Raw genomic sequence first — 17174 nt, 5'->3', positions numbered from 1 at the left:
CTTTCCCTGAGTTTAATTTGTATTAGTTTTTACTATTGTAATCAAAATCTGTAATAAAATTATATACCAGAGAAAATAGTTCTAATTGTTCCAATTTAGTTGACTCTAAAGGAAGAATGTGTGAAAATCTGTCAAATTCAATCTTAGTTATTTAGTCTTACATACAATACAACCATTTAGTTTTACATACGATACAACCAATACAGAGTCTTACATACAATACAATCATTTTGTGGGTTCCGTATTCCCATGGGATGCCCAGGCCACATGGCAAAACCAAGTTTTCAGGGCCTCCTAGAAGGCCAATCTCACCTCAGGGGGATGATGTTCCAAAGGGTGGGTGCCACAGCAGAAAAGGCTGTTTTCCTGAGTCCCATCAGATGAAACTCCTTAGCAGATAGGACCCGTAATATACTCCTTCTGCTGGACCTGATGGGATGGGTAGATGTAGCTGGGGAGAGGTGGTCCCTCAAATAACCTAGCCCCATGCCATGTAGGACTTTAAAGGTCATAACCAGTCCCTTGAATTGCGCCCAGAAACAAATTGATAACCAGTGCAGCTTGTGAAGCAGAGATGTAACTTGTGCAGATCTAGATCATAACTGCCCGTGCTCACTGCATTTTGCACCAGTTGAAGCTTCTGGATACTCTTCAAGAGCAGCCTCATGTAGAGCACATTACAGTAGTCCATTTGGGAGGTGACCAGGGCATGAGTGACTGACAGTAGCTCTATATTTATATATGATAATGTTATTGCCATTGTCAAACGTTTTTAATTAATCAGGTTTAAAAACATGTTGGAGAATCTAAAACCCAATTGTAATATAAAGTGTGTGTCATAGTTTAGGTAAATTTGATATTGATTAACTCTGAAAAGAGGATATGAAAATGAACATCAGTGATTATGCTTGAAATGAAAGGTTAATGAAATGTTGGTTAACGTATTGCTTGTTTGTACTAGAAAAACCTTCACATACAATAACTTAAAGAAAAAAATGCTGGAGGGGATTGTGGGATATGGCAAGACCCTAATTAGAATGTGCTTTCTGGGGAACGTGAGGGGTTGCACAAGAGGTGCAATTCAGCATGTGAGCATGTTACAGAAGAAAGTATTTCCCAAAGTTACTTTCAGCATATTCATTTTAAAATCCTGGACTGGACTTTGAGAAATTGTGATGTTTGATGCTTACATTGCAGACATTCAGTTCTATAAATTGTGATGAAATAAACCGTTATAATGAAAACTGCAGAGCCACTGATTTTTCTTCTAACTGAGCCTTCCCCAATCTGGTATCTTCCCAATATACTGGGACAGCAACTCCCAAAATGTTCTAGCCAGCGTGTTTTCCATCTAGGAGTTCATAGGGTGGCTGTGAATTCTGGGAACTCAGCCTGTTCTCTGGAATGTAAAAATTGGGTTTTAATTCCTTTCATCGTCATGTCTTGTGAAAAGCAGCAGTGGAAAGAAGAAGGACTGGAAATGCTCTGGTTCAAAATAGAAAACAGTCTATTCTCCCCCACCCACCACTTTCCATCTCCTTTAGACAAGGTGCAGTATTACCTTATGGAGGCCACAGTCCAGATGTCCCCCCACCCCAACAGCATCAACATGAATAATCCTTTGGAACCCTTTATGGATGTTACAGTCTATCACAATGTTTCTCAACCTTGGCAACTTTCAGTTGTGTGGACTTCAACTCTCAGAATTTCCCAGCCAATTTCCCATGCTGACTGGGGAATTCTGGGAGTTGAAGTCCACACATCTGAAAATTGCCAAGGTTGAGAAATACTGGTCTCTCAGCTAAAATAAATGGTAAGGAGATGCAGAGTTGTGTGGCTAAGTGCACATTTGGTGGGTTTCTTTCTAAAAATACACAAAGACTCTGTTGTGAGCATTAAGCATTGCGCATGGCACCCACCTCTGGTGTGCAAAAATTAAAAATTAGGAAGCGATCTATCTGGTCATTTGGAAAGGACGTTTTTCATTTAGGGCAGAGGTGTAACGAGGCCTAGCAAATCTGTGTGGCTTACAGAGAAGAGGCAGCTGAGCAGAATGGCTGGGCTGAATCCCATTCATTTTTTTTGAAATGGGAGGCAAATCCGCTTTGCCCTCTAAATGTGTTGGTTTGAAAAACTGGTGCTTGCAACAGCCTTGCCAATTTTGCACAGCTTTAGCTGATTTTGTTAGCTTATAGTCTTTGTATTAGCTTGTATTCTTTATTTTTTAAAAAAATTGCTATGATTATTAACTAAAGCCAGGAGAGCGTGTTACTAATTTACAGAGATGCTGGCGCCTGCTTTGCCCTGAGGGACCCCTTTGGCATACAGTGCAGATGAGATGAGTTCCAGCCAGCTTTTGCTTAACCTCCATTGATTTCAGCTCAAGAGTTAAGGACATGCTCAGCTTTCTCTCCCGATGAAATCAATGGGACATAGAAGCATTTCATCTTGGCTGGGTAGTGCCCAGCTTTCTATGATAACCTTCCCTGGCCTGTAGCCCTCACAGAGGCATTCTGTAAGGATATGATTTGCAGTTATTATGTGTTGGCTTACACTGAAGACAGTGAGCAACATATTTTCTCTTTTAGCTTGTAATAATGTGATTTGGCACATTCCATTCCTTGTCATCTGGAGCTGTTGTGCTCATTCATGGTGGCTGTTTTTCCTGACCTTTATCTAAGTCTATCAGATTCAGCAGGTGCTAGCCTTCAGATTAGATATAGTTTATGGGAGTGGATAGAGTATGAAGCAAATTACAAATTCTAATTGTGTGCTGGGCTGTAACATTCCTCCAGCCTGTTAGAGAACAATGTAGAAAATCACTGATCATGAGCAGTGATTCCTAATCTAAGGACACAATATTATCTTTATGCAGCAGCCTGTGTATAATGTTTTTTTTCCTATGTAGAATGTGAGAGTTTTCACAGCCTGTGAAAAACAACATGGTAGCAAATCTGATAGTTGCAATAGCAAAGGAGAGACGGCACTGGCCAGCTCACTCAAAAGAGGGGGCCAAGGACTCTGTGATGTAAGACAGGAAGGAGAAAGCTACACAAGAGACTTGGAATACTGTTTCTACATTATTCTTGAAACACAGCAGATGCTTAAGTTCTCAGTAATGGCTTCCTACCTTTCTTCAATAAATATTATTTATTTCTTGTGAGCTTCCCTAAGTGGTTCGTTCCTATCTGTGAGGTGAACCCTGACATAGAGTGAGATTGATTTCCCCATTTTTACACCCATTCGCCTGTCTACTGCTTCACGTTGATCCAGACAGACATTTGACCTTTGTTTTTTTTTCCCTTTGGTATTTGGTATGTTTATGATGCTACTTGTACCTTCACCTTTTCATTGTTTGAAACATTCCTCAGTACAGAAGAGAATAGAGTGACTTTATGAATATCACAGGGCCTAGTCAATTAATCTCTTCAGCCATCTTCTGCTGGAGACAGCAAGGAATTAGGATAGTTTCTCACATGGACAGAAAGGGAAAAGGATGAATCCAGAAGGTCCTGATCGATCAATCAATGGTGTTAGAAGGACATTACGGCATAGTGATTATTTAATTCAAGACTCTAGCCGTTCAAGGCATTGAACGGAGAAAGAGCATTTTTGTCACCTTTCAGGGCAAAAAGCTTTCCCCAGATGACTCACATGCATAGGGAAAGCTGTCTTATAATAAAAAACCCCAATGTATTTAATATTGCAAAGCTATAATAGCGATTTAAAACATTTTTAGTCCCATACAGGAGTGTGGAAGCTGTATCCCTCCAGGTGTTGTTGAACTAACTTCCACCATTTCTCACTTTGGGCCAGGCTAGTTGGAGCTGATGGCAGTTGTAGCTTGCTAACATTTGGTGAGCTCACAAACTGTGAACATTAACCACATTAAGTAGAACATACACATAGTAGTCAACAGAAAAGCTTTTTTACATTGGAAACATATATAAAAATAGACAACAACATTGTGATGATTTTTAGATCAACCTAACTAGGTTTCTTTGGCAGGAGTAACATGTCTTTCTTTGCTAATGTAGGACAGGGGTGCAAATGTTTCTGGGCCAAGTGCTACACTGACTTTTGAGTGGCACTCAAATAATTGAGATGGGGCCAGGACAAAAATATTTTAGATTAAGATTAGTTAAATTAATTGCACATAGCTATGATTATTATTCTTTTGTGGGCACCTGGTTCCTTTGGATCTCTTAAGTTTTGTTTTTATTATTTTATTTGATTCTTATATTTTTGATCTGTGCAAAACTCCAGGTTTGAGATTTGATTTGAATAAAACTCAGTCGAATTTCTGAATCAATAGGTCTTTCTGAAGCAAATTTCCAAGTTGATCTTAAGCACTGAATTGAACCTGATGCTTTGCATCAGTTAGGATTTTAATGATTTTTATGCATGTATCTGAGTTGACTGTTGCTTTAATGAATCAGATTATTGAATTAATCCAACTCAAATTGTCCGTTTGAATCAGATCAACTATTTTCTCTCTCCTGTTACATTTTTTTAAATTTACCACATAACAGGGTTCTCTAAGTAAATTAAAGAGTTATTTAATAAAAAAATAAAACCACACTATAATGCAGGAATTTAAAATATGAACTAACAGAAAAATTGCCTGTGAAAAGACAGATGTCTTAGCTGCTGACATATGTGCTTGACTCTGATTATATTGATAACTAATAACCATAGAATAAAGAACTCCGCCCATAAGTAGAATACAGAACTAAATATAAAAAAGTCATTCCTTCTCTGGTTTAAGAACTGGGCTCTATCATTGAGGAAGGCTCTACTTCAGAAGTTATGTATTCAGAAATAAGTATCCTGTAAAGATAAGGTGTTTTCTGTTTTGATGCCCAAGATTTGGAACATCTACCCCAAAGAAGTCTCATTGGTCCCATTGCTGCTTGCTTTTAGACAGGTAGCAACAATGGTTTTACTTGACCAGCTTTTAAAATATCATGCATATGCAATTCCTTCTTTGGATGCTGTTCTACAGGTAGCCCAACATCACCTTTCTTGATAAGGGGGAAGCATTAGCAAGATTAAAGGGTAAGAATTAAAAATCAGGAGGCAGTGCAAGTGGGAGGACTTTATTTTCATTGACTGCATGTACATCTTATGCTAAATAAAAATAATGAATATTCAAAATAACATTTAGAAAAATACAGAGGAGGGCAAAGCTATTACACCATTAAACCACTGATAAAGCAAATGGCACCCTCCCTATGAAAACTAACCCAGTTGATGGCCCACCAAAGGCCTGGCTGATTATTTTAAAAAGAGTTTTGCACAGTAATGGAAAGATAAGAGAGAAAGCACTAGTCTAATCTGCTTTGGCAGAGCATTCTAAAGCTGGGGGAACAGCTGTTCCCATCATACACAAGCCAGGAATATTTGGCAGTGTCCATACTTAATCCCCATGGCTTCAGCATGGCACTAAATCCACATAATCTGTCCTTCAGTTTTTGTTCTGTGTGTGCTCATGGGTCACCGAACCTGAAAAGATGCATCCTGTAAAAGCCAACTGCCGGTCATGTGAGAGATTTCCTCTCTTATTTCCACTTGCAGCTTCTACTGGATTCTGCAAGTGTGTTTTCAAGAACACACAATCCATTTCGTGATTGCCTGAGAAGCAAGCCAATGTTGCTTCCAGTTGATATCTTCCCCCTCTTCTATGCAGTATTTTTTTCCTGAAAAACTGCATGCCTTAAGCCCACCAAGAATTCCCATGGATATAACACCTATATCCTATGGACTTCCTCACCATGAAATATACGAGGATGGCTTAGGACAAGGTGAACAACCTTTGGGGGCAGTTGGGAGTAGCATCTATAACTGTGTTTCTCAACCTTGGCAACTTTAAGATGTCTGGACTTCAACTCCCAAAATTCCCCAGCCAGCCATGCTGATCTATACCATTTGAAGAGGCTGCTGTAGGGAATAGTAAGTGGGCCCATATCGTGTGTGGAAAGGCCTGGAATTTTAGAGTCGTTGTATGTGAGATGGGTGGTAGATAAATATGACAAATAAATAAATAAATTTTCAATTTTTAACCATTTGGGAGGAATCTTTTATCTTTTAAACACCAGCATTAAACATGCTTATTTTTATGTCTTTTCTGTCTCAAAATGGTGAGCAACTGTACTGCTGAGTTTCAGAAATCAGCTGGAGAGGACTCTGTGTGCTACAAGAAAGCATTTCGGAACCACATTTGGCCCTAGGATTGTAGATTAACCATTGTTCCATACGGAGTGGCTGACATGAACTCTATGTAAAAATGTATTTTGTTTTGTTTTTTTCAGCTGCGTGGCAAGGTTTTTTTTTAGACCTCCTCTAACAGGAGTGGCTGTTGGCGCTGCAAGTCTTTTACCTTAAAAAAAATAATGCTGCATCACCAGGCCTGTGATGATGCCGTAATGTGCTGGAATCTCTCTTTCCTTCCTTTGAAAGAAAAGTTAATAAAGGATTCCACTTGACATTTCAAGTTCTTATTAGTCTGATTCGTATTTCTTTTTGTCAGGCAGGAGCTGTATAATAAAAATGGAGGTTGAAATATTGACTGCGAAATGCTGAAGAAGCAGGTGCGATACAGTTGAGAAAGGTCATGAGAAATCTTTTTTAGTCTTATGGAAACTTTCACAATGTGATGGTTTTTGCCCCTCCCCTTCAGAATTGCAGGCTTCTTTTTGCATCTGATTTTTTTTTTTTCCTTAGAAAGTATTTTTAGGCAAGAGTTCTAACAGAGGTTTATAGAAACTGTAACATATCTTAAAAATATAAAAGAATAAATAAGCACTGTAGCAGTGTAAAAGATGCTGCAGGAGAAAAATCCTTTAGGCCTTTCTCCAGAAGCAGACAAGTGAGCTAGATAAGTAAACCTCCAAAGGGGTGGAATTCTAAAGTTCATGCAAAGCAGAGGTGGACACAATGTACTGTAGCTAAAAGCCTGTTCCAAGTTTGATAATAGTCTAGCAGCCAAAATTTAATACCTGACATCAGTGTTGAAAATGAGGGGCTTCCCTGAGGCTTTCAGGATCCCATTTATGCTAGCATTTTCAGATGGAACCTGAGATGAATAGGTCAGCCTTTGCTAGTAAAGTGCTTCTTGTATTCATTGTTCTCAAATGGTCTATCCAAGCAGCCAGGTGTGTAATATATTGCTGTAGTTCAGCTGGGATGATATTAGGACCCATAGAAAAGTCTGTCTCTACTGAGAAGAAGCTATAGTTATATAGGACATCAAGAGCTGAGTCTCACATCATCCTAAACCCTTGAAAGAATAGGTTTGTTATTCCATGTTTCTGTTGGAAATGGTCTCCAAAGTTATTTGGCCCAGAATCTCATCTCATCTAGAAGGTTTTAAAATGTAAACTACCTACAACCAAAATTACATCTTAATAGGACAATAGGCATAAGAGAATACCAAAGTATCTATAAGTGATCATGCTTAATCTGGTTGAGGGATTTCTTTATAAAAAGCTCATTTCCTAAGTTGAGAATCACATTTTTTAAAGCCAGATTTAATATTCTCCCCTCTGCACTACTCCAAGGCAGATACAACGAAGTCCCCATAGCTGAGCGTATCTGCCCATGCGGTGAAGAGGAAATAGAAACCATTTTACATGTACTGCTACACTGTAAATTTTATAGGGATATCAGGTCAATTTACATCTTGCCCCTAATAGAAAAACTCCCTGGGCATCCAGCTAATGTTTACGTTAACTATCTACTTCAGGATTTAAAACCTTACGGTACGTGTACAGTTGCCAAATTCTGTGTTGCTGCAATGAAAATAAGACAAATCCAGACAAAGAAATAACTCCCATATTTTAAAGTGTACTTTTAAATTTGAAATATTTTAATTGATAAATTGTCAGGGGATATATATTTTTACTTTTATTTTATAATTTCTTACGGTATAATTTCTAATGTTTTAGGCTCACCCCAAAAGGTAACAAATGCATTAATACAGTAATGGCAAAGTGAATGCTGTATTATTATGTGATATATTTTGTTAGTTTGTAGTTTATTATTGTATTTCTTGATTGTACTTCGTTTTTTTTTCCCTTTTAAATTTTGCTGGTTGTTGACTGCAACTAATAAAATACGAATACCCTCAGTTCCGTGATCAGAAGTGGGCAATTGGGTCTGGATGCCAAATGAATTTTTCATATTTCTTTAGACCTTGTCTTAGCATCACTCCCAGACAGTCTTCCCAGACTGGTAGTTCTCCAGATGCTTTGTAGATATAATTTCTAGAAGTCCTGGCCAACGTGGTCAGTGGCATACTATAGATAAATATTTGGTGTATCCTTGGACTCTTTAAAGCTTAAAATGCAGTCAGTTTTTAGCAGTTCATTGCACCACCTACTGCTGCCTATTTTCAAAATATGTATTTTATTGGACTAGCATTACTCTTCAGAATATGCCTATGCCTCTGAGAGAGGTGCCATAAACAACAGGATTCTGAGAGGAATATGGTGGAGAATATATTCTTCAGGTTGTATAGATCCACAATTGGAGGCCCCATAGCTGACGATGGGCCTGAAAAAGCCTTTGGTACAGCCTCTAGAAACCTGCAAAATTTGCTCCCAAATTGTAATTTTTAATGAGACAGTGGGAGACAATTATTAAATGTATGGCTGGAGAGTAAACCTCTTAAAACTGTATTTAATTTTTAATTACTGTATTAAAATGGCATATTTATTACTGTTTTAAAAATAACATATTAATCGTTATGTTAATTATTTCCTCCAATCACATATCCCTACAATGGGGATGTCATCTTACAGTAGCTGACGATACAGTAACAGGCAAAAGAGGTGGGTTTTTTCTTTTTTGGTTTGTTTTGTTCTAATCTTCCTTTTGAGCGGGGAGTCATTTAAAATTCAAGGTCATCTTCTTTTCAGGTAACTCTAATATGCTAAAATGTAAATGAAATACAGTTGAATGTAATTTTTTATTTTGGCCCCACTCACAACTGTTTGGTATATAGCTCCTGGTATGCTGCTTAAAGACCACCTGTGTCCCTCAGCCTGAAAAAGTTGTGCATAGATGCTGTATTGTAATCAAAATACTTTGAAAGTCTCCTAACTATAATTCATAAAGAGCAACTACCCACTGCAAAATGTAAGTCTTGAAAATGCCAGTTAAAATGCAGACGACTTTTGACTTCTTGGTTAACCAGCCAAGCCACCCGTGAAGGTTCGTATAAACTGGGTCAGTCTTTAGCTTTGATAGGAGGTATGATAGAGCCCTGAAGTAGCCTCTTTCTAAAATTAGGTGCTGCTGCTGTTTATGAGTTGCTGACTCTACATTTTGTGGCATATTCATTCATTAAGCAAGCCGAAAGGTTAGGGAATAGGACTGAGGCCTTTACGGTCTTCAGATGAGATGCCTGGCCAGTCCTTTGGTCTTCCATCATTGCTGTTAGCTGAAGAGTGCAACCACAGTTTGAATCTTGTTTGACTTCTAGAACAGAGAAGGGAACTTTGTTCTCTAGAGACAATTTTTTGGTGTTTGCATTATCATTTACTGAATTCTGGGATAACTCACTGCTGCTGTGCAAATGGAAGCCTCAAATGATAAATAGGAACACACCCTAAGCCATGATTTGCATTAACCACAATTAATGGATATTGAATATTCACAATTGGCTTACAGCTTGGGTTTACACATTGTGCTAGTTATAAAGCATGGTATTCAAGCTATAATGGCTAGATTCAGAACAACACACCAAGCCAAAACCAAACATTGCAGTATGGCTTGATATGTGAATCTGGTAATTTCCTAGGGGTATTTGAGCTTGTCTTGGTACACAAGATAGCAGTGAACTACATAGCAGCTGCTGGGTTGCCTTTGATTAAGTAAAGATTGCCCATATGCTGGTCATCTTGTTTGCTTCCAATGTCTTTTTCTCCTCCCTTTTTAGTTACTAATGGTATTTTCCCCACTTCAGGACTGGACCTAGCTCCAGGAAATGGTAAATTATGTAGAAGAATATTTATCAAACATTTGATGTGCTACTTAGTTTATAGAGCTGAGCCTTCTTTGAAAATTATTTGGAAGATAGGCTTTGGATCTTGGGTGAGCATGAGTGCAGAATCACATTGCAGTTCATTAAAGTGGCCATGTCTTGTTTTAGAAGACAAGAAAACAGAAGTGGCTGCTTTAATTAATAGAGAAATACTGTGCTCATGTGAGGTCCGAAGCCCTACTTTCAAATCAGTTTTAAATTATGCACAGATCTATTTGTTTACTATATCTTCCTCTCTTTTTGGAAGCACAGAACAATTCATAAAACATTTCCAGCAATCATGGCTACCCCATGAGATGGAGAGCCACTAGCTCATAGCTTAAATGCAGTTCACTAGTCCTCCCCCTCTAACCTGTGACATGTCCAGTGAAATGCCTTCCCTTCCCAAAGCTTTTGGTTTGGCAAGGGATCAGTCAAGATGACCAAGCATGCATAGTATGGACCCCATCACTTTAATGGCCCTAATGATCCCAACTTTTTTCCTCAGATCAACATAACCCCATTTGGAGAGACTGGTGCTGACACAATTTTACTCAGGAATGCAATGAAAGAGAATGAGATTCTGTGACATGTAGGCCCCTAATCCCATTTTTTCTGTTTATACATAATAAATGAGTAAGATCCACTTGTCAGTGCTTTATTCATGTCTATATTTTTTTTATTCTTTCTTTCCTCTGTGAGCTGAAGATGGCAATGGGAGACGGGGGAATCTTCTCATTTTAATCCCACAAAAAACAGTCCTTTGAGGTAGCGCAAGCTAAGAGAAAACAACTGGCTCAGTCATTCCTGAGCTATATGATTGAGTGGGAACTTGAACCTGGGTCTCACTGATCATAATCCCAACAATTTAACCACCTCGCCACATTGCTTCCAATGTCTTTTTCACAAGAAATACTGTCCATTAAACTCATGCAAGAATCAGGCATGGAAAAAAAAAATCTTGGAGCTACAACTACCAAATTCTTTGTCCTGTTATCCATTCCCATGTTTGTGTCTGAAAATGTTGGAGTTGTTCCAAAATTGTATATATCAGCACCCCTTTGTGAAATATTAAATGTGTATTACTGATCATATGATAAAGTAACCTATGCAAGATCTTAACTTAAAGTTGTATAATTAAGACTGATCTCTGAGCACTAACAAAGTTCTGCAAATGATACTTCCTTAAACCTCAGAACTTCTGATATGTTTGTTTATTCATTTACAGGTAGTCCTCACTTAACAAACACCATGAAAGTGAAAGGTGAAAGGTCCCCTGTGCAAGCACCGAGTCATGTCTGACCCTTTGGGGGGACGCTGCTTTTGCGACGTTTTCTTGGCAGACTATAGTGGGGTGTTTTGCCATTGCCTTCCCCAGTCACCTTCCCCAGCAAGCTGGGTACTCATTTTACCGACCTCAGAAGGATGGAAGGCTGAGTCGACCTGAGCTGGCTACCCGAGAATCCAGCTTCCGCTGGAATCGAACTCAGGTCGTGGGGAGAGTTTCGGTTGCAATACTACCGCCTACCACTCTGCGCCACACAAGGCTTTTTAACAAACACCATAGGGACCAGAAAACTGGTTGTTAAGCAGTGTGGTTGTTAAGTGAGTCACCACGTGACCAGACCTGATTTTATGACTATTTTCACAATGGCTGTTAAGCAAATCACCATGGTTATTAAGCAGATCACGGGTCATTAAGTGAATCCAGCTTCCCCAATGGAAACTGGCAAAAAAGGTTGCAAATCGTGATCACGTGACTGTAGGACGCTGCAACTGGTTACAAATGCGAGCAGTCTGCCAAGTGCCCGAATTGCGATCATGTGACTGCGGGGGTGGTATGATGTTTTGTGACAGTCGTAAGTGTGAGTACAGGTCATAAAGCACTTTTTCCGAGGCTGTCGTAACTCAGGACCATTGTTAAACGAACGGTTGTTAAGGGAGGACTACCTGTATTAGAGCAAGATACTGTGACATCAAAGTTCATAGGTTTACTGTAGTTATATATAATGTTATCATATCCAGCACATAGAGAAATAGCACATAGCAATTTCCAGTTGCTGTTTCAAAAATGGTTTGATCAACCTGGCTAATCTTGTAGAAATGGCTTTGCCTTTTAGCTATATTGTGGTTGCGGCATCAGTTCTCTTGGCTTGTTGAACCTGAAATGAATGTGCCTTCAGTTCTCTGTGTTAGAAGTTATGTTAATATAGTGCAGAAATAATGCATAATCAACAGAATGTCCCATTTGTACTTCTTCACTGATTGCAGCAATGTGCCAAGAGAGAGAGAACGCGCTAAAAAAAGAAGAAAGTAAGTCAGTGGGGTATTATTTTGCACAGACCAGAGTAGGCACTCTGGGATATCATTTCTGGGTGAAAGCGTGTTTAGGATATGGAAGTACTAGCTTACTGCATACCCCTCAGTAGATGAATCATGTAGGTAAACCCCCTGATATTTTATTGCCTGCTAGCTGATGAGCTGCCACTTGCTGTGTTGCTAATTAAAACTCCTCCTATGCACAAGCCTGAGCAGAACAGCCAAGATGGCCCTATTCATGTACAGCTGCTGAACGGCATTTGTCTCAGTATCGCTGAAATCTGTCATCGCTGGACTGCTGATTGCAGGGTGGCCTTTGCCCTCTTTGAGGGTCGTAAGCATCATATACTGTATGTGTGAAAGTTGTCATACACGGAGTCTAAACAGATTTCTGAACATTTAGAAGCCCTGGTGATATAAGTTCCCATTGGAGCTTTTGCCTGATGCCAAGTTTCTTCCAGAATTGGCCATCTTTCATATTCCTGCTTTCTGCTTAGCAGCAGCATTATAGCTCAAAAGGGACCTAATATAAAGTGAACATCCTTCCCCATTACCACACAGGATACAAATGGCTAGTGCTGAAATGATTTCAGGCCTTCGCTATGGATACAGTAAGTGTGCAGATAGAATGGAGCGCTGGTGACAGAGCTGCCAGATTGCATTAGAAAACTGTGATAGGTGTAACCTGAGGGTCATCCAGCTGTCCTTATTGTTCATGCGGCCCTTCATTCTTTTATATTAATCTTCCTCTTCTGGTGTCATCCAGATATGTTACACCTCAATGCCCATTGTTTGTTTGTTGATTCGGTTTGATTTCCTTATTGGATTTTTATACCACTGTAATCTTAAATTACTCTTGGTAGGTGCCATATGAAACTATAAACATAGTTCAACTGCAAAATAAAAACAGGATAAAAAATCAAGTATAAGAATGCAACAGGTGCAAGGAGGCTCAATGATAACACAACTTATTCCCCCAATGCCTTCTGGAACAGTTTGGTCTTTAACAGTTTCTGGAAGGCTGACAGTCAGAGTGCTAACCTAAATTTAAAAGAGAAGCTGTTCCAGAATATGGGGGCAATACTCTGAAGAAACCTTGCCTCTGGGGTCCTGCTTGCTTTACGTCATGGGTCTCAAGAATCACCAGAAGGGTGCGTGAAAAGGATGGGTCAGACTGGTTGTTTCTATGTGGAGGAGGTGGTCCTACAAGTACTTCAGTGTGAGCACTAGATGGGCCTGGGGTCTGATCCATAAGCAGGGCACTGCTGCTGTTTTTAACCAGCACTTTCAATCAGATTAAACTATGGGTATGTTGACTCGGATCCCTGTATGGCCAACATATAGGCAGGGCACCATGTTGAGGAAGCCTCCACTAGAGCATGACAGGTACTTTGAAACAGGCATGCAGGTAAAAAAAAAGAGGGAGGTCGTCAATTGTGTGGTTACAATCACCATATCAGGGTTGGGAGGGGGGGTTGACATGTACTCCCCACTACAGATCCCCCTCCAGGCAAACAAAACACCCTGCATTCTTGATAACCAGGGATAAATACTGTGAAAGTACATATTCAGAAGGAAATCTCTTCCTATCTGTATTCTGAGTTTTTCACTTTCAGAAACCATTAGGACAAAGTGGTGGATGGGGGTGGGGGGTGTCATCCAATCCAGTTAATGAAGGATCCTCCCCTCCTTTCTTTTTCTGGATTGTTACGTTTCTGAGATTCCTCTAGTTGCTGTAGGGTTGTCATAGAGACAATAACAGGCAATATATTTTAACACTCGGGGAAAGCAATCAGGTGCACATATGTTGGCTATCTGTTATTTCCTAAGTCACAGTTCATAAGAGTAAAAACAGAAATAAAGAAAACCTTGCCTTTGTGAAGATAGTTGGCTAAATCCATATCAGCTTTATTTGGTCACTATGGTGTAGCAGTTTTAATAGGAGCAGACTTCTGTTGTTGATAAACCACCAAAATGAAAGAGAGCTCAGCTTTGTTCAACGTCTTTCAGTCATTGTGATATCAAATAACAAAAGGCTTGACTTACAATCAACCCTGGTCCAATGTATACTTCTGTTGCTGGTAACTAAATCCAGAAACTTCTACTCTAGGCCCAATAAATGGAATATTGGTTCTGCTGGTTACATGTCCTAAAGGCAAGGATCGTGACAAATGTTGTAGATACATCCTTTGTTGTTTTGTAGAGTCCTGTGCTCTAGATTCAAGAACTTTCCCTAAAGGAAAATGGAAGAGAAAATTGTGAAGTCTGCGACTGGGGCAGATTCCATTATTAGGCTGGTTGAAGTGGGCATTTCAAGCAGCAGATTTTGACATAACATGAAAAACAGATGGAAAAGAATTTCCCTGTGGAGTCCTCTGGGAAAGAATTTGGGGTTCCTCTTCTTGAGGAATCCATGGTGAGATGAATGTTAACATGAATGAATTTCCATGTTTATGTGCTGCAAAGGAAATCAGGTTTAAGGATGCACGGGGCAGTGCATCCATCCTTGTTCTTCTTGACCTCTTAGCAGCTTTTGATACCATCAACCATGGCATCCTTTTGGGTTGGCTCAGGGAGTTGGGGGTGGGTGGTGCGGTTTTGTGCTGGTTCACCTCCTTCCTCTGGGGCCGGTCCCAATCGCTAGTGATAGGGAGCGAGAGATCCGGCCCGCGGCCCCTCCTTTGCAGGGTGCTGCAGGGTTTGGTACTCTCTCCGTTCCTTTTTAACATCTACATGAAACAGCTAGATGAGATCATCCGTCGCCACGGGTTGAAGTATCATAAATATGCTGATGATACCCAATTATACATCTCCATCCTGGGTGACTTAAGTGATGCTGTGACCACCCTCTCTCGGTGCCTGGAGGCTGTAGGGGTCTGGATGGGGAACAACAGCTTCAACTGAACCCTGGTAAAATCCAGTGGCTGTGGGTTGGGAGCTCCTCGGCATCCGGGAACTTACCATCTTTGGTTCTGGATGGGGTTGCACTGCCCCAGACAGATCCGGTGTGGAACCTGGAGGTTCTCCTGGACTCACGGCTCCTGCTTGAAGAGCAGGTGGCAGCGGTGGCCAGGGGAGCCTTTGCCCAGTTCCGTGTTGTGCACCAGCTATGCCCTTTCCTGGATCGGGAGGCCCTCCGGTCAGTCACTCGTGCCTAGTCATCTCCCATATAGACTATTGCAACACGCTCTACATGGGGCTACTTGAAGAGCATCTGAAAGCTACAGCTGGTTCAGAATGCAGCCACACGGGCAGTTTTAGGGGCCCCAAGGATGGCGCATATAACACCTTTGCTGCGGGAGCTGCATTGGGTGCCAGTTTTCTTCTGGGTCCAATTCAAGGTTTTGGTTATCACCTTTAAAGCCCTACATGGCATGGGTCCAGGTTACCTGAGGGACCGCCTCACCCCCATTGCATCAACCTGTCCCACCCAGTCAAGCAGAGAGGGCATGCTACAGATCCTGTCCATGAGAGATTGGCAATTGGCCCCTGCCCTGTGGAACATGTTACCCCCAGAGGTGAGGCAGGCCCCTACTCTCCCGGCCTTCCGAAAGTGGGGGAAAACCTGGCTTTGCCACCTCACTTGGGGTGGGAGGGGGGATAGCCAATCATGGGGGTGATTGGCACCATGATGTGGCTCAAAGGAATTTATATTTTATATACATTTTTTAAAAAATCTGTATTTTATATTTTATATTTCTATTTCTATGATGTATTTGTTTTCATGTTTTTAATTTCTTGTTATTTTAACTGAATTGTAAACTGCCCAGAGTCGCTTGTGAGATGGGCGGTACAGAAATATGAGAAATAAAATAAATAAAATAAATCAGGTTTAATTTTGAAAAAGATAGGTGTGCTTGCAGCAACACTAGGCTCTTTAAGGGACTGCTTCTCTTATCCATCATTTTCTAGAAATATCAATAACAATGAAAGCTTAGGTGATGGCTGACTCAGTAGAGGCAGTGAAATGGGAGGTGGTAACAGTAGCCCCGTGGCCAAGCGTGGGTCCCAGTAGAAGCTGTAGTTGAAGGGTGGCTCAGAAGAAAGGAGGGAGGAATTCAGACGAGAAGAGCTTCCACTGTTGCTACTACTACCTCCACCACCCCTCTTGAATAGATATATTTTTAAACCTGACATATGGAGGTTGGGATGTACACTATCAACGTATGTTAAAATAAATAAATAAATATGCCCAGTAATATAGCCTCAGCAGCAACAGCTTGCACTGCAAATAGAGCCCTTGGAGGCAAAGGCTGATCACTGCTGGCTGTTCTTGCCCTCTTCTCCCTGCCCTCCACCTTCTTGCTTGTACAGGAATGAGGGGAGAGAGAACAGTTATACCGTATTTGGGCTACAAAAATCCAGATGTTCACGGTAGCAAAAAGATACAAAACCTCTTTGCTCCATCTACTGGTCATATTGATTTGTATCCGTGATATGATATGCCAAAGAGAGAAAAACTTTTGGATAACCAAGTCTGGATAGGTTTGTGAGAGGCAGTGACATTAGTGCTCTATATATATCCAACTGAATTCTTAATTAGAGGAGGAGAAGAATTTACCCTTAATCAAATGGAGGGGGGAATGGAGACTTTGGGTTACTTGACTGAGGAGGTAAGGGGAGACCCTTAAGGGGCTCAGACCCACCGCTGCTGAGGTATCCCTACCTCAGGAGTTGTTTGTCTCTCCTCATCCCTTTCTTCTTCCTGCCCTCAGTTGCGCGGGAGGTCACTTGGCTTCTGAGCTCTCTCATCTCTGAGGCCCGACCTGATAGCTCTACACAATCACTCTACATTGAAGTGGTTGTCTCCTTCATAGATATGGACTTCTGT

The sequence above is a fragment of the Candoia aspera genome, chromosome 4, assembly GCF_035149785.1.
Source record: "Candoia aspera isolate rCanAsp1 chromosome 4, rCanAsp1.hap2, whole genome shotgun sequence".
Taxonomy (NCBI): Eukaryota; Metazoa; Chordata; class Lepidosauria; order Squamata; family Boidae; genus Candoia; species Candoia aspera.
Note: the sequence above shows the minus strand (reverse complement) of the source record.